The sequence below is a fragment of the Thermobia domestica genome, chromosome 1, assembly GCF_964235325.1.
Source record: "Thermobia domestica chromosome 1, izTheDome1.hap1.1, whole genome shotgun sequence".
Classification (NCBI taxonomy): domain Eukaryota; kingdom Metazoa; phylum Arthropoda; class Insecta; order Zygentoma; family Lepismatidae; genus Thermobia; species Thermobia domestica.
Window position 1 is genome coordinate 393,786,516 of NC_137454.1, and position 23,397 is coordinate 393,809,912.

General features: G+C 32.6%; 1 protein-coding gene across 2 annotated transcripts in view; it reads right to left on the reverse strand.

The window, feature by feature from the left end:
- The window catches only part of LOC145665300 (nuclear factor NF-kappa-B p100 subunit-like), a 441,938-nt gene that overhangs the window by 139,362 nt on the left and 279,179 nt on the right, over positions 1 to 23,397 (reverse strand). The gene's annotated exons all lie outside the window — the stretch shown is intronic.

The window sequence follows — 23,397 nt, forward strand, 5'->3', positions numbered from 1 at the left end:
ATCACAATCAGCCAATGAAAATAAATCACAGGTGGCACGGCTATGGGGGAGGATTCTTTACTCTGTAATGTCCGCCCCTCCGGGCATTGCGTGAGCTCGAACAGGTTCTTTCATCTCGTGGGGCGCAAACTTCCCAGTGCAGGTATATCGCGGGCGCATGTTTTCCTCTTTTTAGGGTAGGGCGCAAAATTCTCGACACCGAATATAGAGTGAATCCAGCCCAGTTGACCAGGGGCGTGGTATAAGAGGAATTCGGGATTTTAAACTCCACTTCAAGATATTATGGAAAAATAAGCACTTATCATATTAAGATATCTGAAACGTTATGAGTTTTGGCCTTAAGAGATCCCATCACGGCGAAATTAAAATACCGCTAATTTTACAGTAATTATGTGATATCTCCTAATAGATAAAAGATAATCGAAATGTGGAACAAGGTCGCCCTAGACAATATTATTTTACATGAGATATCGTTATTACGACTGACTTATCTGCTTTCGATTTCCAGCCATTTTGAAAATCGGCATTTATTTTCGCGTTTCTAAATGGCTGCACACGGAAAACTACTAGGTAACTCCTGATAACTGTACCTCATGCAAAATAATATTGTCTAGGGCGCTCTTGTTCCACATTTCAATTATCTTTTATCTATTTGAAGATATTACATAATTACTGTAAAATTAGCGGAATTTTAATTTCGAAGTGATTAGGGCTCTTAACCTCCACTTGATGAAAGTATAAGTATCCCACTAACGTTCACCTCCATCGAATCGATTGAAGAGTGTGAAACTTAAACACGTGCCCAACTCACAGAAAACAAATGTATTTTGAAGCAGAAACACTCTGATCTGAGACCCACTTCACCCACGACCCACCGTGACCCACAGTGACCTATCCCCACTAAAATCTTCCATTATCAACTCTCACCCATCATCCACGACGTCCTCTCCACTGACTAGAGTTTACACTTGTAATAAAAAGAGGCTAAGAAATTATCACTAATCGGAGTTCGAGTTTCTACGATCAATCGCTCAAGCATCGCTCTGTTACAATACCGGTGGATCTAACCTTTACGATATAAAATGGTAAAGTGTTTGTCATGATCCATATTACGATCAATTTAAATTTAATTATCATATGTAATTATTTCCTTGTTGAATTACAAATACTTTTCAGTGGAAAATAGGATGAAATTTGAAATGCCCAAATCATGGTAAAGTAGGTCAACGAAAAAAAAAGTAACATTTTCCATTAAGCATACCCTACAAACTTAAAATTCCCATGTAATTAAGCTTACAGTACAAATTTTATGTCTATTTTTCTCATAATTTTATGGTTTGATTGCCTTGTGCTCTGAACGCTCCATACAACAAACTAAAGCTTCGGCAATTATTATTGCATAATAGAAAGCAATGAATATATAAAAAAGGAAGCACTGTAGTTTTTGTTTCTCAATTTATTTCTCAACTAATCAAGTCACTACTAATTTCCCATATATAGAAACATACCCCTCCCCATTAAAGGGTGATTCTCAGCGTTACGCACGGGACATTTGTACACAAAAACTGCTTTTTAAAACAAAAATGTATTTTCAAATAACATTAAATTTATGTCAAAATTAGGGGGAGATTATTAGTGTATAGTTAAATAAAATGAAAAATTCAAAACAATTGCAAATTTGAGTTATAAGCCAAAAGTAAGCGTTACGCATGGGACTTAGACAAAAAGCTCATTTGACCACCTCAATTTCATTGGACGTTTCTCTGTAATTTATGGCATCATTTTAATTTTATATGCCATCACTTATGTTCTACATTCATTTTTCTTACTGTGCATTATATTTTTTAATTGGAAAATAGTATTTAATTAGCTTCACAGTATGTTTTCTTTTTCGACTCATCGTTACGCACGGGGCAGGAAAGTAACCATGCAATTGTTTGGTTGTTCTAAGACTGTTATTATGCAATGTCCTTACTCAAGAGATTGATATTTTAACATTAACATTTGGACATTAACAATTATAAAATTTTACACCCATAATTTAATTTAAATGAATTAAATTACATTCCAAAGTATCAAAATCGACTTGCTTTGCAAGGCAACTCGCTTAGTGTTATTACCATGTCTTTGGGCTACTTGTCTGAGCGCTGATTGGTGGCGTTCAAACCACATAATGTTGTACAACTGTTGAGCTGCTAGAGCCAGTCCCGTATTTACGTATAAGCTGAATATTCTTCATTGTTTAACCTCAATAACAATAAACACGTATTGAAATCTTAATAACTTAATTTTATTAACTTTCTTGCATAAATCTCTGAATGTTCCGTGCGTAACGTTACGCACGGGACAACATTTCTATACCTCATGAAATACATAAGGAGGATAATAAACTAATTTAATAAGTACCACTAACAGGCTAATAATAATTCTACTTTGGAGCAAAAGTTTCAATACTTTATCTTCTACAATTACAAAGGAAACACGAAAAATAGATGTTTTCCGTTACGCACGGGACATCAAAACATGACATGAGAAAACTGCGATTTTTGCCAACCAAAAGAAAACATTAATTAAAACAAAATTGTCAAATTTTTGCCAAAGGTCCACTTCATATTTTTTGCTATTGTTCACATAATTAGATTTAGAATTTACTTTGAAAATTATTTGAAAATTGGGATATGTGAACAGCATTGAGCATGGTGTAGAACAGACAAAGTTTATGTGGTCAAAACCTAGTAAATATATTTTACAAAAAGATTTTAAATGTTTCAGTATATAGTTACACAATTTCTTATTAGAAAAACATAAACATCATAGCTTCAAAGTAATTTTGAAAATTTACTGACAATGGACCACTTGCCAGAGAATAGCCCCAAAAGAGAAATTTTTAAAAAATGCTAGGACACGTTCTGCTGAATTTAATAAAGAGTTATTATACTGAATTTCCTTAGTTGAACAGCTCCCAAGATACCGTACTAATTTTTTTTTGCAAAAATTCGGACCCCCATTTTTCTTTAGGATATGTATTATAATGAAGGCGATATGATAACATCCCAGTTGGGATTGAGGTCTAACTACATACCAAAAGTCATTTAATTTGGCTTTGCAATTTGGCCGTGATGATCACACATAGTTTTATATATATTGAAATATATATATATAATGCATATATTGAAAGTGATTCAAAAAATACTTGTTTCCAGTAGTCAACAGGAACACCTCTAAAAATGCACACTGTGTCTCGAAAGACAAATAGTAAGTTCTACTGCTACCAAGGGCGCCCATGTTATGGTTTCCAAGGGGGGGGGGGCAAGTATAAGCGACATTTCAAATATAGTTTCAAATTTTGCTGTAACTAATATAAAAATTCTATTTGGTTTTCAATATCCCCAAATATAATTTCCTCTTAAGGGGGGCGAGCGCCCCACCTTGCCCCCTGATGGGCGCCCTTGACTGCTACTATTACAATTACAAATGTCAATATCCGAAAGTGCCTGAAGTGCTTTTTTCACTTACTTTCGATATACTTCTCAGGTAAATAAATAGAAACAAATAAATAAATGGAGGCCTTTAGAAAGTAAAATGTAGGCAAATTAATCAATGTTCAGAAGATACTGTCTACAATGCACTGTGCAGAGTGAATCGCTGGGTCATGGTGGGTCACGGTGGGTGATGGGTCGCGTCTTGTTGATCCACTGATCCTCTCACAAATCTTGACCCTCTGACCCAGTCAACCTCTTTTCAAGATCTATTGACTGGTACAGTACGCACCAAAAATCCTGCAACATGAGCATGTAAGTTTATTGTGAAACGACGAAGTCTTTTGCTCCAAAATAAGTGTGCAGGGGAACACAAAGAGGTTTCTTCTGGTGTGATTCATGCCACTTAGACGTTATGTTGATTCCCTGGGCTGTCAGGCGTAGTTTCAGAATAAACTTACATGCTCATGTTGCAGGTTTTTTGTTGCAGACTGTACATATTTGAGCTTTAGAAAGTACATTTTTCTCGTTAAACGCTATTGACATTGCAGAATCTCCTGAGCATATGTTTACCTAACAAATAAAGGTACATTTCAGGAAAAGAGAGGCTGAAAGCGCTCGCAGGAGGGCTTAACACCCCTGGCCACCCTTAGCTACGGGCCTTTCTCCAATGATTTAATTGTCCCGGAGTAGCATCCGCTTTGAGAACGAAAGAAGGCATGTTATCAGGGAAGTACATACACATTCAAGCTTTTGTTTTTAACATCGGATAAAAGTGTAGTTTTATCTTTTGCCGCGATTACAAAACCACTGCTCTAATGGTGCAATTATTGAACGGAAACACATAACGTCTTTTCCTGCTGGCGAACATTCATTGCTCGTACTATTTCTGAATTTCAACACTAGACTCCAAGTGGCGCTGTTTTCACTACACACAGATGCAGGAATTGCATTACAGCGCCATTTCTCTACTGTGCTTATATCTGGAAACCAACTGCAAAATTTTTCTTTGTCAATATAAGTGATGTCAACGGCAAGGATAATTCCCATATCGAGGGGAATCCAAACCACAATTTTGTTTCTGTGAGTATAAAAAAAAAAAAAAAGCTGAACAACACGGGAATTTTCAATGTTCAGGAAAAAGAAAAAACTTTGATTGACGTACTTATGTAATAATTAGTCTACTGTTACATACTATTCTGTCCAGAGGATGGGTGATAACCAGAAGCGTGATTTCAGGTTTTGCTTGGTGTGGTCGGGACCGTGGGGGGGGGGGGAAGAGGCTCTTCGACAAGGTGACCAGACGTCCCGTTTTAGCCGGGACAGTCCCTTATTTTCAACCGTTGTCCCGTTTTTTTCTGATTCTCAAACGGGACACCTAAATGTCCCGTTTTTAAGCAAACATGACCCAGGTGTCCCGTAATTATTATTCAAAATATGAATGGTCAATGCTAATTCTACACTCTTCCGTACCAACACTCATTGGGACAGGGGCGGATTCAGAGGGGGGGGCGATCGCCACCTCCCAGAAGAGGAAGCTTTCTTATTTTATATATATAAATAAAACCCACCTTAAAGTTTGGAGCTCTTAAAAGTAGCAGTATGACAATCCAACGCACCCCCCCAGAAGTCGGTCCTCGATCCGCCCTTGCATTGGGAAGGTTCAGCCGTGCCTAGAACTTCTCAATATTCAAATGAGAATTGAGTGTTCTGTGGTTCAAGTGGGAATTGAGTGGGAATTCTGAATATTGAAGTAGTTAAAAGTATTGTTGGGTAGTACTTCAGTTAGAAACGCTGTATTATTATTCTTACTTCTATATTTTGTAAATTGAAAACACTGCTGAGTCCGAAAATGCAATATGGAAGTTACCCCCCCCCTCCCGACGCCGATTCGTATGCGTCCCGTTTTTGAAAGTAAAAGTTCTGGTCACCTTGCTCTTCGATATACATAACGTTAGTGTTTCACGGTTTTCATTAGTAGATTATGCTATTGATTAAATTATACATATAATATACAGTGCCGGCTCTACCATATGTGCAACACGTACAGTTGCATGGGGCGACAAAATCTGTCATAATATAAGTATATATTACTTAAAATAAATATTTATTGCTGGAAACAGACTGCATGATGACGGTAGTTAAATATACTAAGTTGGCCTTCTATTTGAATATTACATTCATAAATCATATTTAGGTCGCATTAGTTTAAGGTCACATGGACAGTGCTAAAAGCAAATGTTCAAACAATTTCCAGCATGAATTGCTTTATTGTCGTCAAATACAAGAACTTAATTCTTGAACAGTAGCGAAAACCTGTTCCATTTAGTTAGTTATCACAGTTTTGATATGAAAACTAGTCTTCTCTTTGTCACAAAAAAACAAAATTATCATTGAAGGTCAAAACACTTTTTTTTATTTAAAAAAAATTAACAAATGTAAAAGGGAAATCAAGAAATAAAGATGAAAAAGCTAAGTGCACTGGAATTGCAAACTGGTAGGATTGAGATTGAAGTTCGATATTAAATTCTATAAAAAGGATTACCATATTTCCTCTTCGCTCAGTGGTAGAGCGTTTAGTTCTGGTGCTTGGGGTCCCTGGTTCGATCCCAGCTCACGCCGTGTGGACTTTGTGGTGGACAAACACCGTGCTCGTGGGGGTCTCCCGTTTCCTCCCACTTTCTTTATTTCACCATTTCACTCATCTCTCATCATCACCGTCTCAATTTAGCCTAACCGGCATAAACGTGGGACGTAAAGCTTAAAGATTTCATTTCATTTTTCAATCGCTGTACCGGTCAAGAAGATGTTTATTATTATGGGAAGGTTGTATCTGTAAAGTATTGAGTTAAAAACAGCGTGATAATTATAAAACACATTTAATCAGTGACAAAAAGGGGAAATAAGTCTTTAACATTGAGATTATTAAAAATTACAAATTGTGAAACTTGCGTAGGTAGGTAAGTTCGGACAGTTGTTGAACATACATAGAGATTAGGGATGGACACGAGCGAGTTCGAGAGAGTTTTCATTTAAACTCGACTCGACTCGAAACAGACATCTTTGAGCTCGGCTCGAAAAATTTCCTCCAACTTGGCTCGAAAATCGACTCCAGTTTCGAGTCGAGTCGAGCCAAAACAGTAGTATTGATTTAGTGTGGTATCCATAAAAGAGATGCCGCGCCTTGATAAGAGATAGTTTATCGCTTGTTTAATTAAGGATAAGGGGAGTATCGAAGGAGGTGATGCAATAGGATTAGGAAAGGGGAAAGGTCAATTGATTGATAAAGAACATGTGATGTGTTTCACAATGATAGATGACGAAAGGAAAGGTTGAATGACCACTACGAAGGTCACAGTGGATGACCCCTGGAAATGGCCCCCAGGACCCAAGATTGACCCCTGTATAGGGACCACGTTTTTTTAGGGACACCCTGCCCCTTTTTTAATGAATTTTTAAAAAATATGAAATTATATTTATGTGCACATAGGAATTGAACTCGGGAAAATAGGAAATAACTTTATTTTATTTTATTGCATTATTTAGCCATATTTGGTGTTCGTACTAAAGACGGAGTCTTGTTCTTGCACATCCATCACCGAAGAACTTAAGACATGAACTGAGGTTTTGCGCGCTTTAGAAATTCGGATGAACTGACCTTTGTACGATTAGATAAACTTGTTGAACGAGAAAACATCATGTGATGATGAGTAATTTTGACCGTTGATACATGACTAAACATCATGTGACTATGCCAGAAGAAGTAATTTTGACCCTTGATACATGATTAAACATCATGTGATAAGTAATTGGGGTCATTGACGTATGACTAAACATTATGTGATAAGTAATTTGGGCTACAACAGTATGATTAAGTAACATGTGATTGATAACTAACCACGTTTGATTATGCATAAGGTGAACACGTGATGGGATGTTCACCAACACATGAATAAACATTATATGACACTGCCACAAGTAATGTTGATTTTACGTATTGTGAACATGTGATGGGAACGCTATGATAAGATATTATAAAAGAAACTGTTAACGTACTACGAAATAAGATAGATAGGGTATTGAACTTATATGATTAAAGATCCTTGTTACTAATTAAGATTGGCAGAGCGTTAAATACACAAGCGAGAGATTACCAATGATAAATAAAACTGAATTTAACATTATAGATGTTTTGAACTTTGAAAAATTGTTGTTTTCGAAATAATATTTGTTTTAATAGGTCGGTTTAAAATATCATGTGGTTTGATTACAACATGATAGCATATTGTTCACGTGTTTCCGTATATCATGTGCTTATGATCACGGTTTGTTTTTGAAATTTATATTTGAAAAAATATAATGATCATGTGATATGACGTTGGTGATAAAATGTTTCCTTATATACTGGGGTTTGAAGAGAAGTTATTCATAGAGGCATCAACGCTGTAGAGTCGATTAAGAGTTAAGTAGAGAGGCAGATTTGAGATGGATTCTAATATTGAACCGGCATTGAAGAAGTTTAAGTCTTTAGACGCTCCGCAATCTCCAGAAATAATTATTGAGGAGGAGATTATTTATCTTAGACATGAACCGGTTTTAATTCCAACATCACCAGTGGGATCACCTTCATTATTGAGAGCATCAAATACTGGACCATTGTTTGGTACAACATTAAAAGTACCAGCAATGAAATGGACGCTGGATGTTGAGAAAGAAGAAGAAACAAGACAATCACCACCACCACCACCAGCGATATATGTGGAGAATGAGGAAGCAAGACCCCCATCGCCGGATTTATTTATTGAAGAGGAGGAAGAAGGAAGAACAGCAGCAAAACCACCATTGATATATGTGGAGGAGGAAGAAGGAAGAACAGCAGCACAACCACCATTGATATATGTGGAGGAGGAGGAAGAAGGAAGAACACCATCACAACTACCATTGATATATATGAATGAGGAAGAAGCAACACCAGCACAGCCACCATTGATATATGTGGAGGATGAGGAAGGAAGACCCCCATCACCAGATTTATTTATTGAAGAGGATGAAGAAGCAAGGTTTCCATCATTATATGTGGATACGGAGGAAGCAAGACCACCATTGACAAGTTTATTCATTGAAGAGGAGGAAGAAGCAAGACCACCAATGTCACATGTAAAGGAGGAAGAAGAAGTAAGGCCCCCATCGCCAGACTTATTTAGTGAGGTGGAAGAAGAGGAAATTCTTCGTTTATTTGAGGAATTGGACGAATGTAAACCTGATACACCAATTGCAAGTGTTACACCATCACCGCAAAAGGAACCAATGGATTTATCAGTGCGACGAAAAGAAAAGTGTGAGTGCGGTTTTGATATTGTGGACAAAAACTGTGTACATAAAAGTATTTTAAATTGGAAACCTGAAAATGTATTATTGTGTCAAGGCTGCGCCTTTAATTTTTACAATCAGCTTGCACATCATTGTTTGCTGACAAACCAACTGTCATTGGAGGCGGAAGCATGGGTTATTATGTCAAGAGAAAATGTAAGAAACGACGTTTATATTATTTATTTGATTTCACATGCTAATATGTATGTTAATGAACAATTGTTTAAGAAACAATATAATGAATTATTACAAAATCCGAAATATATTGAAGAATTACCCAATATACTATTGGAGAAAGATAGAAATGTAACATTTAAAGCATGATTTTTGTATGCATATTTTGTTTTGTACTTATTTTATTTCTTTGTATTATTATTTTGCTTGTATATATTTTTTTTGTTAGTGAAATAAATATTTAGCCAAAATTTTATTTTTGATTTTTATTTATTATTAAAAACTTTTCCTGAATAATAATAAAAATAGGTAATATACTATTATTGGGTATAAGAATTGGTATTTACAATGAGCTTTAATCCGAAGAAACTTATTTTCCAAATACCCAAATTGTAAATTATAAAAAGTTATACGTTAATTAGAAATGCAATATGAAAACTGTAGAAACTTTTTCATATACATATGGTATAAAAATTTCAAAACAAGTTTAAAACAAAATGAAAATGAAAATAAAAATACAAGTTTAAAAACAAAATGCAAAATAAAAATAAAAATACAAGTTTAAAAACTAAATGCAAAAAAAACGCAAACTAAAAAAAGTTTTTTACTTGCATGCATTATAAAATGCACAAGTAAATTTTATGACATGTGAATTTTGTCTTGTTATATGTACATGTTAAAGTTTTTTTACTTGCATGAATTAATTTTCACAGAATACTTTAAGTATAATAATAGTGTAAAACGCATTTACACAAAACAAAAACACATTTAAGGAAATAATAAAAAAAATGAAAACAAGTAATATACACTGATAAAATTTTATTCACAATAAGATATACACACAGATACATTTGTATTTTTAATAATGTTAACAATCTTTGATATATTGTTTAATACATTTAATATTTATATTAGTATATGCACATTTACATATTGCACAGTTTTCACTAATTTATACACATTGTTTTATTATTTGTAATTGATTAACAGAAGAGTTTCCATTACAACTTTTTAAAATGCGGATTATATAGTAAATCTTTTTGTAAAAATAATTTGGTAATTAATTCAATGTTGTCTTTGTTTAATAAAATGTTATATAATGTCCATGTAAATTCCCAATCATCAATTTCAGTATCAGAATGTACTTTTGCAAATTGTTCATATAATTCATCAAAAGTTTGTGCGCTTACCATTGTACGCCATGCATTATAGCATAACATATTATAGTCCGAAGTAATACAATCGTGTTCTTCTATTTTGCTTCTGTTTTGAAAACATCCGTAACACAAAAGTTCTCGATGTGGTTTCCAACGGGCAATACACATTAACACACAGTGTTCTTTTATAGAAAAAGAAGAACAATGATATTCGCATTCCTCGTATCTATTTAGGAAAATACAACGATGTTTACAATAACGATTTTTGAAACACATTTTTGTCCTTTTCCAGATATGCTTCTCTTAAATCAAAAATATGATAATCATTTAATGTAATTTCTTGATATGAATAGTTAAATTTGTTTATAAGACTTAGAATATTGTTGGTATTTATATATTTTACATGAATTTTCAAATATTGTTTTAATATTTGATCACGTGTTGATTTTTTAATTAGGAAATTCCACACAACAGTATTTAATTCCTCATCGGTTTCAGTTAAACATTTATGTGCAGTTTTATTTTCACTACGATTTGCACAACCTTCACAAAGTAAAGGTTCAGAAAGTTTATAATTTTCTAGTAATTGTTTTACATAAATTTCACTTACGTTATTAGTAGTAGAATTACACTTTACTTCGTTGAATATAAGATTATCATTAGAAATTGTATCTTGACTTGTTACTTTCTCTTGAAATGGTATTTCAGTTGATTCTCTCAAACTTCTTCTATACACTTGTTCGGGTATTGGCTCCTGTGTTGGAAATATTATGCGACATGTATCATCTTCTTCAGGAGTTTCAGAATCATTTGGATTAACAAGTATAATTTTCTTTTGTTTTTCAAGTTGAAACTGTTTTTCACGTGGAGAAATATACTTAGAGTCTACAGTATTACTTTTGGATAATAAAAGATTAGTTTGAATTTCACCTTTTTGTTTTTTATTATGAGAAGTTGAAAATGGTTTTATATGTAGTGATGTATTTCTTTTTCGTTTTGCACTAGCGGAAACAGACGGCCTTTGACTGTACATCTTATCACGGTAGAATCCGCTTTATATTAGTATAAGTCATGACCTCATTTATAATCACAAACCTGCGCAGAAGATTGCGCATTAACATATTTAATTTTTACATACATTGAATTTTGTTTTATATGTGAAAATAGACATTTTATAATAAATTACATGATATATAATTATTGTACTTAAAAAACATTAAACCATATATTACTAAATGTTTAAAGACAAGGTAAAGGATACAATGTATAGGAATATGTTTATACATTTAAAGGTTAAAACTAATATTGAGCGTTTTGCAGTGCATAAGGCTATACATTATATATAATTAAAATAAAAGAAGTGTAAAAGGATTACATAGTTTATTGCAGATTTCTTTAATGAAACATTTTTATTTTATGTGCAAGCAAATTAGATAAAAATAAATATATTGCAGAATGTTATGTCCACGAAGGCATAAAGTTAATGAAGGATAATATTGGATTGAACCCTGGCTTGAGGTACATAACCAAGCTATTCCTCAATTCGCTCTACGGCAAATGGGGACAAAGAACGGATTTGTCACAATCAGTGGTTGTTAGCACGATAGAAAAGCTTTACGGCTACCTATGGGCACTGCAGTACGAAGTACAAAGCGTACTATTCATTGGGGAAAACATGCTGTTATTACATATAAAAATGTTGAAAATGAAAATAAGCCGTTAAAGTTTTCAAACGTTGTACTTGCTGCGTTCATTACATTATGCCGCGCCGGCTAAAGCTTTACAATTTGTTGACAACTGTGACACCGATAGTATTATGTTTAGCGGCGCAATGAATAACCTAAGCTTACGTTGGGTTCCTACCTGGGAGAGCTAACCAATAAAGTTTTGGAAGGGTGAAAACTAAATTATGTATACAAAATCAGGGGAAAATTAATTTTGAACATTTTTTTATATTTTAGTACATGCAAAGGAGTGAGACAAAAGAAAAAAATTTTTAAGTAAAAGAATAAAGACATATAGTTGTAAAAAAGTATAAGTATAACAAAACAATTGCAGAGTATATAATAAAAGTTTTAGCGAAAGTATTAGTTAAATTATAAAATTTATATAAGTATGTTTTTGTAAGACACTAGTGCATAAATATCATGTACAAGTTTAAATATGTACATGGTGACTACTACTACTACTACTACTATTAAAAGCATAAACACAGCAATATTTAAAGATTCATTTTTATTTAAGAATTAAACTCAAAGGTATTTGTCACGAAATTATATTATTAGTATTGACTGTACAATTGATGTAGTACTAAAACTGGGTAAACAACACCGTGGAACACTATTTTTGGGATGATAAAAATAATAATAATAATAATTATTATTATTATTATAAACAAGTATATCTATTAACGCTTACTGTTTACTATAATTATACTATTTATTAATACATAGTTTAAGTAACACATAACAATGAATACTATTTTTATATATTTCTTATACAAAGTTAATGTCATGTAAAATAGTTGGAAGAATATACTTTTCCAATTATATTGTATTTTAAGAAAACTGTTAACATTTGCAGAGAATTACTTGTTATTATTAGCACTATAAAAAAGTCACTTCTTTGAAACGTATGCATACTGAAAAAATTGTTTAATAATAGTTCACAGCAGTGCACATTACATTTTTTGTGATTCATTGATAACAGTTTCACATTATTTCAAGTTTTAATTACATACATACAACATTTTCAAGTATATGCCTTTTAAAGTCCTTTTCTAGGAATATTTTTATTAGTTCATTAATAAATTCCTCATTTTCAATTGCATTTTCATATATATTAAAAAATTGTTGTAATGTTGTAAATGTTTTTCCATGGGATTTTTGAAACTGTAGTAAAATCTCATCTTGGATGTCCATATTAGTAATTAAACATAAGACACTTGTTTTTAAAATATCCTTGTGTATGACCAGACATTCACGGTTAATACTTTGCTTATATTTGTCTGAACACAGAACACACACTAGCAAACTTCTTCCCTTGGGCTCCCACAATTGAAAGGTTTTTATTAAACATTGAATGTTAATTTCATTGTTTATGCATTGGCACATGGTATTCGCCATGATTTAGCAGTACTTAGAAACAAAATTTTCAAATAAGTCTTTTACATATATACCCAAAACTAAGGTATTGAGTAGATCTCTTCATTTTAACGCTGTATTTATATATATTGCTGTAATGTCATTGAGCAATCTTAGTGGAAACGCCCACTTAAATTTAAGCAACCAATCATTTTCATTCTTGTTTATGCTTTCTGCAGTATCAGTTTACAAAAACTTTATTCTATGTAGTTTACACTATTACTAACTGGCTCAATGTCCTATTCTTTGTAACTTTAATATTGCCTTCAACGTACTGAAAACCGCACAAAACTTCGTGCAGGAAAAGTTCATCAACCATTTGAACTCACCATTGGAACACAGAAAATCCATCTAAAACAAAAGAAAGGAAAGATTTTGAGTTCTATGTAATAAAAAAAATCTAGCAAAACAGGCAATAATCAATAACTTGCTTTGAAAAACTATAAAAGAAACTTATTTATTAATTATTGGTTAAAAAAACAACCACAGCTAAAGAAATGTTCAATAAATATATTAATTATTATTATTATGAAATACACTCACCTTCTAATTCTTAGTTGTTCTTGGTAAAAATGGCCTTGCTAATGTTTGTTTTGCAACTGCACACCGTAAAACAGATAATTATTTTTACTAAATTCAGTACTACTATTAGCACTAGTAATATTTATTTTAAATTACGTCAAGGACGAGTACAATAAAATGATATTAAAACGGAATATATATTAATATATATGTCATTACATTAAACAAGTTTACGCATGTTTTGACGCAATCATGTGGTAAGTATTGCCACCTAGCGGCCTTATTCAAAAGCATTCAGTATAGTATTAAGTCGTCTGCAAACGGGTTCATAAAACAACACGTCTCTGTGCATTTTTTTTCGATTCACATTCTATACGTGTTTCCAATAACAGTACACATGTATGTAGCCTTGTTCCAATTGCAAAATATCCTAAGACCCATTCTATATGCATTTGCATTAACAGTACATATCTATGTGGTATTGTTCCAATTGCAAAATATCCTAAGACCCATTCTATATACGATTGCATTAACAGTACATATCTATGTAGCCTTATTCCAAAATTCTGAAATATCCTAAGACCCATTCTATACGTGTTTCCAATAACAGTACATATCTAGGTGGTATTGTTTCAATTGCAAAATATCCTAAAGCCCATTCTATATACGTTTGCGTTAACATTACACATCTATGTAGCCTTATTCCAAAATTCTGAAATATCCTAAAGTCCATGCTATACGTATTTGCGTTGACAGTATACAATTATGTAGCCTTATTCCATTTTGAAATACCCTAAAATCCATTCCATACGCATTTGCGTTAACAGTACACCTGTATGTAGCCTTATTCCAATTGTAAAATACCCTAAAACCCATTCTATAGGCATTTACGTTAACAGTACACATGTATGTGTCCTTATTGCAATTGTAAAATAGCTGAACGCATATTTTGTCCACCGCAATATTTATTTTTAAACTAAGTATCGCAAAAGAAAAGGCCCTCATTCCGCACTCTATAATTAAGCTTTCCCCCTAAATAGTCCGTGAATATTCTTAGTATGGGTTAGCTACCCTTTAAGCATTTTTAATATCCCCTAAATACTGATTAATTATCCTTACTATGGGATAACTACCCTTTAAATATACCCTAATAGTCCTTAAATATCCTTAGTATGGGCTAACTAGTCTTTAAATATTACCTAATAGTCCTTGAATATCTTTAGTAAGGGCTACCTACCCTTTAATTATTCTTAATATCCCCTAATAGTCCTTGAATATCTTTAGTAAGGGCTAACTACCCTTTAATTATTCTTGATATTCCCTGATTATTCCTTTAATATTCTTACTATGGGCTACCTACCCTTTAAGCATTCTTAATATCCCCAGTTTGATTATCCCCTAAATAGTCCCTGACCATCTTTAGTATCCCGTAACTATCCCCTATTTACCAACTAAATAGACCTTGACTATTCTTAGTATACTCCTTTGATTATCCCCTAAATAGTCCCTGACCATCTTTAGTATCTCGTAATCAACCCTTGATTATCTTTAGTATACCCTAATTAGCCCCTGCCTATCTTTAGTATTCCGTAACTAACCCCTGATTACCCCCTAAATAGACCTTGACTATTCTTAGTTTGCCCCCTTTTTTCTCTGTTACTAACACATTGTGTCTTACTACATAGTCTTCGCATTCTAGTTTGCGTAAATAATCCATCGCAAAATCCATAAAATAAGCAAATGTGTTACATTATAGTCTGTGTTTTGCAGTCTAAATATGATAAAGGGTAGTGAATCGGCTCATATTCCTATAGGCTACATTACAAAATGACCTAAAGCATTTTCATTTATTTTTATTTTACAAACTAGGCAAGACATATACTTTTTCTGCACTTGTAATTAAAGTATACCAAAAACCACTCCCCATTTCATAATAATTTCTTATTTATTAATCTCTTTAAATCAAAAATCTTCCATTACCATTCTCTAACTAAACACAGAGTATTAAAATTTACCAACACTGCTACAGGAAGTTGACTCACTTCCTGTTCTCGTCCATGTGACTAAGATGCAGATTGCAAGTGCTTTACATGTGAAAATAGTTAACAATTACAAATAATTAAATATGTAATAAAAATTAAGAAGAATTTATAAAGGTAAGTTTAATATCATTTTTACCATTAAATTATTTAGTATGTATCTATGCTTTTTCTTACAAAATCATAAAATAACTCGCTTCCACTAGGGATAATGTATTTCAAATAGATGTTCTTTTTTGTTCAAAGTTTTTATACCGTCAATAAAATACGTGTTGTGGTTAATTTATTATTAAAATATAAACTTGCTTTTATGTGCGTTAAGCAAATGATGCTGGCCTACACTATTTAAAGGTATTTCCGACATAAGAATGTTAGCCGATTGCAGGTTGTTCTTGTTTTAAAATCAATTATATTTAGTATTTATTAATGTAGGTGCATAAAAATATAGCAGTAATTAATTTTAAAAGCGTGGCAATTGGTGCCCATGCGCGCGTGCATTTATACGGAAGTAAGCGTACAATAAATAGTTCAAGCCTTAGCAGTCGATGTCCATGTGGAAAAACATGCCTGCATTTATACGGAAGCATGCGTGCATTAATTACATTTATTAGTTTTAAACGTCTAGCAGTAAAAGTCCATTCGTGAAAAAAAACGTGCGTGCATTTATACGAAAGCATGTGTACAATAAATAGTTTAAGGCGTAGCAATCGGTATACATTTGAAAAAACGTGCCTGCATTTATACGGAAGCATGGGTACAATAATTACATTTATTAGTTCTAAACATGTAGCAGTCGGTGTACATGTGGAAAACGTGCGTGCATTTATGTGGGCGGGGCAGGGTAAAGCATACGCGCAACCAAGTGGTTTAGGGCAGGGTAAAACCGTCGCGTAACCAAGTGGTTTAGGGCAGGGTAAAACCGTCGCGCAACCATGTGGTTCATGGGCAGGGTAAAACATACGCGCAACCATGTGGTTCAGGGCAGGGTAAAATCACCGCGCAAACAAGTGGTTCAGGGTAGGGCAAAGCCGGTGTGCATTTGCATGCAATTATTCAGTACTAGCAAACGCGTAGCAACAAGTTAAAACAAAACAAAAATTATTTTATACATTATTATCAAAGGTGGATAATGCTGCGTTAAGTTAGGTTATACGGTAAAGGCGCGTTACCGACGGTTACGTTACAGTAGGGGGAAGCGTTAGCAAGTATAACCAGTTTAGGTTAGTTTAGTAAAAACCATGTGGTTTTCAAGTAAAGGCGCGTTAGCCATCTTAGCTTAGCTTAATATTGGATAGGCAATTTAATTTTTGTGCCATGCAACTAATTTGTCCGCAAAAGTTATATAACATGAACTATTTTATAATGCGTTCTTAATTGTAAGTTGGTGGCCGTATTAGCGTACATACAATTTTAAAAAGTGCAACCAGTATGTGCTAGGTGTACACAGTAATTTTTATTTCGCTTTCGCGTACGTGCAATTGTAAAAAGTGCAACCAACATGTGTTAGGTGAACACAGTAATTTTTATTTCGCTTTCGCGTAAGTGCAATTATAACAAAGGCGTAACCAACATATGTTAGGGGGAAATTGCATTTTAAAATTATTTCCGTAAATGCTTGCTATAATAAAAATAAATCTTTGTGTAAGCGCGAAAGATTAATAGCAAAAAAAACTGCTGTGGCAGCAATAAGTATTTCAACTGAACTAAAGTTTTCTTTGGCAATTATACCTTGGCACCTCTGGTGCTTGGAATTACTCTAATTATTTGAACATTTTATGACAATCATTAAATTTTGGATTTTGTGGTGGCTGTATGGCTGTTTTTTTCAGGGCTGCTTTCTATAAAGTTTAAAGAGTTTTTTATAAAAGCTATACAGGAATTCATCCTACCCTAACTGTAGTGAATCTCCATATCATTTTTCTTGAATTCAAAGTGGGTAAATGGTATCTGAATTAATATACAGGTTATACTTTGGCATTTTTACCTTAAATAGCTGGATAATTTCGTGTTTTCATATGAAATAGCTTGGCCCAAAAAGAAATACCTAGTTAATTATTCAAGACATTCAATGCGTGTTCCCTGCTACAAGTAAATTTTACTATTAACAGAAAAAAAAGTTTTGAAATTCTTTTCACTTCGCTGCATAAAATTTCTTGAAATTCTTAGGTTCGGTCATTTTTTTAAGAACAGACTAAATAGTAAACGACAACCTTGTTTTAATTCTTATTTATGCAAACAAGCAATTATTTCAATGAGTTTCTCTCACCCTACAACTATGTATATTGGTCAAAAAAATAAGAAGAAAACAACGTAGATATCATCAAAACTCAAGTGTAATTTAAAAAACTAAAGGGAAACCATATTAGTTGTGGTAGACATTGCATCAAAATTTAAAAAAACTTTTTAATGGTGGGTGTTAACTAAATAGTGCCTCATGCTGAAAAACCATGAACATTCAAAAGCGTTTTTAAACGCTGTTGTTAATAAGATATTTATATGGATCATTAGACAATATATTGCAATATAAGTTCAATATAACCAGGAAAGAAAAAATTAGACATTTATAACCTTTGTTAGGTAGGTTTAAAAAATTCAAAGGAAAGAAAACTCAAAATTTCCCATTTTACCCAAAATACACATTTATTTACAATATATTTATATATATATATTTATTTACAATTACTTACAAAACTATATACCCAAAATTACTTCCCCTTCATCCCACATTTCTTTGTCTTCTTTTGCTATTTTTTCTTCTTCTTTATGTCTTTTCCTAATTTCTTCCTCTTCCTGCTGTTTTTTTCTGATTTCTTTTGCCCGCTCCGCCAACTCCCACGGTAGTCCTAATATAATTTCTGAATTTACTTCTTTTTTCACCGATGGTTTTGCTCTTACTTTTACTACTGGAAAGTAGCATTTTCGTTTATTTTTTCTTAACTTATTTTCCACATCTTCTTCTCTACCCCTCTTCTCCTCTGCTGCATTTAATAAATTATCAATTTTGTCAAAGCATTCCAGTTGGGATATGGTAAGGGATGTCGAAGTGCTCGGTTGAGGTTTCATTTTTCTAAAATAAAAATAACTGTAATTAGTATCAATTATAATTATTATTTCTTAATATACAAAATATGTATATATATTTTTAGCTTGTACTATCAAATCTAAGTTAATTTGGTGTACCTAAAATTTTTCATATGTCTATCTAAACTGTCATAAAGTTAAACTTTGTGCTGGTTCATGTCTCATATAGGGTTGCTACTAAACGGTTGGTTAACTAAAATTAAGCTGTTAGTAATATGTTTGTAAATAACATCTACCACGTAAGAAGATTCAGGCGCTAATATTTTATTGTTTGGTGCTAGCAATCCCCAATGTTCAATTTCCGGTTGTGGTAAACTAATAGTTACGTATAGCCACGGTGCTGAACGAAGTTAACATTGTACAAAAATTCTTTTGTTTTTTTTCCTTTCCGTGAAACATTTCGGAAATCGCTTGCCAACAAGCATACATGTAATTTCTCACAAAAATAAATAAATATTCTAAACGCCTGCTTAAATTAAGCTTCCATGCTTTTAAATAAAAAAAATTTGTTATTTATTCTCACGTATAAAAGTCAATCAATCATATTTCCATAATTAATGCAAGCAATCCCTGTACTGAATTTGTTCCCCTAAAATAGTGATTAAGGCTCTCAACTATTGTTATAATCCTAGAAAATTCACCTAACGTACCCTCTTTTTTTTTCAAACATATCCAAAATTAAATCGTGCTAAGTCCCGCCTTTTGGGCTCAATTTCTAATGCTTTTACCTAACATACACGCCTTTAGTGCAACGGTTCCAAGTTGATTTTAGAAATCTTTTAATAAACAAACTCCAACAACACAAACTTAAGGAAATACGAATAATTAACACTAAAAAACTTGCTTAAGCTCAATTTCAAGATTTTAAAACACTTCTAAACCTCGAAAGTAAATCCGTCTTTGGAAATCCTTAACCATAAAAAATCTATATAGACATATATCTTCTTATGGTCAATAAAAATGGATTATGACTAGTAAAATCAGTATATGTTAAACTTTACTACCTCCAAAAAAAAGTAGGGTAAAATAACCTCCAAACAAACAAACGTTCCTATTTAGCGGAAAATTCTAAATTGTTACGTAGTTTTTTTCTTTCTTTTATCTCAAATTCTTTTCAACATACATACACACACTGTATTTATTTATTTATATCAATTATGCATCATTAACTATTTGAAAATAATAACCACGCTAATAAATGGCATGTTAATTCATGCTTTTAATTTCCAAACGCAGACTAATACAATCATACGCCCGCGGGTTTAATTCCCAACGCAGTCGTGCGCGGTAGCAGCAAACGCGAATCTAATTCCTAACGCCCGCGGGTTTAATTCCCAGCGCAGCCGTGCGCGGTAGCAGCAAACGCGAATCTAATTCCTAACGTCCGCGGGTTTAATTCCCAGCGCAGCCGTGCGCGGTAGCAGCAAACGCGAGTCTAATTCCTAACGCTTGCATTTACGGTCAAAAAGTACATTAAAAGTATTAATTTAATTCCTAATAAGTAAAACATTATTTTATTTTCCATCCAATGGTAGTTTATAGTGTAATACAACAACAATTATTTATTACCCACAAGTCATATGTCATGTTTTTTTTCATTTGCTGTAAACGGTATTATACTTCAATTCCCAATTGCTTACACATAACGTATTCATTAAAGCCTGTGCAAGCACGCGCAAATTCAATTTGCAATACATAAACTAGCGCTCACATCGCTTTTAATAATAGCTAAAGCTTAGTATAAATAAACACTCCGGGTAAGACTATGATGTCACATTACGTGTTTTACTATCTAACGTCCGTGTAAATAAACTAAAATTCACAGTATAATTGTTTTTTTCTTATAAAATACTATAGGATACAACCGCTTCCTTTTCACCCCTCAAAAATAATCCGTTAAACAATTTTCAATACTATTCCAAAAGTCAAACAACTCAAATTATTTTAAAAAAAACGCATTCGCTTCACATGTTTACGCTCTATACTTCAATTTTAATTCCACCCTCAACTAAACAAACACAATATATATATATATATATATATATATATATATATATATATATATATTAATGCATTAATAATAATACATGCATCTATTTCTTTCAAGAAATACTTATTATTTTAATACTATTACTATAATAAATTGGTGCTAGTCGTGAGACCTTTGGGTAAAAATTCTGAAATAGAATTTAGTATACAACAATCTCTCTTTAATTTTAAGGTAATGTATACTATTATTTATTTCAATAATTGTTATATTTCTTTTCTTAACCATTAGTTAATAATTAAAGGGATAAACATGTCAAATTTTCTCTGTTGTTCCTATAATATTAAAACATTTTAATAGGACCGTATGTTCTGGAAATTATTGCAGCTATTGGAAGATAGTTTTATAATTCAAGTAATAGAAGTATGGGTTAAATAACTGCTTTGAATTTAAAAAATCTAAAATAATCTTCATTAATGGAAAAAGTATATGTGTACTACCTAAAAATAGTAATAAAAATTTCCTATGTTAGTGAAACCGTTCGCTTTGCGTAAATTATCTAGGGACTAATGCAAATCTAGTTGTAACTAACATGTTTCTTTCTTACAGTAATTTTCTTTTAACGACAATTCATATAATTGGATTATTCATTTCTATATTACAAAAAAAAGCTTTTCAAAGATATAACACTCATAATACTAAAATCAATGTAAATCCACGTTAATCAGAAAATAACTACAGTTCATTTATGGCTAAGCAAATAACGTACACAGCTTTAACGTTAGGGCTCAATTCTAAGCGAAAAACTCATGTAGGTTCACACTAAGTGTTCTGTGCTTCCTTAGCAATCAATCCGTGAAATAAGTTGCTCCCACTAATTTATTAAAAAGTATAAAATATTCAACCGTAAACAACCTATGTTAACTGGGCGCGTGAGTAACTAAGGGTACATCGGTCTTTTTCAAAACAAAACAAAAAAATTATTTCCGCGTAAGTTGCTCCGAATAAATTATTAAAAACTTATAAAATATTCAATTATGGACAACCTATGTTAACTGGGCGCGTCAGTAACTAAGGGTACACCTGTCTTTTGGAAAACAAAACAAAAAATTATTTCCGCGTAAGTTGCTCCAAATAATTTATTATAAGGGTATAAAATATTCAACCTATGTTAACGGGTCTTATAAATTTATTATAGTTTCCGTTCGCCTAATAAACTCGTGTGAATTAAATCCCAACCACCAACTATAAGTTTACGTTTCACATAACCTTACTGTTAAAAGACGCTGTAAATATGGTATTATTAATATTATTATTATTATACAAATCTTTCTTGTGCAGTGGCGTAAAATTTAGATTCAGCTGTAGGTTCACGTCTCACATAGCCTTACTGTTCAAAACACAGTAAATATATTATTATACATTTTTAATGTGTAAAACCCGTTAAGTTAACTAAGCAATTAGTTGGAAAACTTACGTTTTTTTTCTCCCAAGAACCAGGTCAATCAGCAATCAATAGACGTAGCACACAAATCAGTATAATGCTGCTAAAAGTAAAAATAATAGAGCAATTGTTGTACAAAGAATTATATATAAGCATTTGATTAATGAAGGGGGTGGAGTTACTTTATACATACATTATAGGACAATTATAACTTTGGGTTAAGTTTAAAAGTTTATTGAGCTTCAATTGGTTAGAAAATATCACATTAAATCAATGACGTATGGGGAGCATTTAAATACAGATAGTCTGTTCAAATTTTAACTTTGGCTAGTTTATTACAAATAAAGTCATTAAGCACATAATTTCTCAATCATTGGGGGGAAGCCGGAAAAGTCCATGTATATTGCGGTAAATATTGAATTTTTTCTTTCTTCATTTCCCAGTTAAGTTGCATTAAATCAGATGAGTTTCTCATAAGTCAAGCTATATACGACAATTAAAATTCTTGTTGCTAAAGCGTAAACAAGGTCATCATAAGTTAAGCTAATATCATAGGGTAGGGGGTAACAGCACATAAGTTCGTTCACTATAAAACATTAGCTTATCTATCTAAAAATCTCTAAACTTGATTTCAACTTTGGTTCATGTACGTACACCTCGTGATCATTCTATGATTAACTCTGTCGTGGCAATCGGGCTAAACAATGTTCATATGACGTCATAATATCGCCAGCCAACATCTCTATCGCAAAAGTCAGTCTCGTTTCAAAGCATGTCAAGAAAAGATCACAACAGCCAGTGCTCCAAACAACGTTCCAGCTTTAAAATAAAGTTGTTTTACCTCTTCTATTAAAGGCTTCATATAGATATAATTTCATTCAAGCAAAATTTTAATATAATCATAAATATTTTATTCGTAAGGCTAGGGGTTCTGCATAAGGGTTATATTTTAACAAAAAAGCTTTTTAACTTCTCACACCTTGTTCGAGTTAAGGTATTAA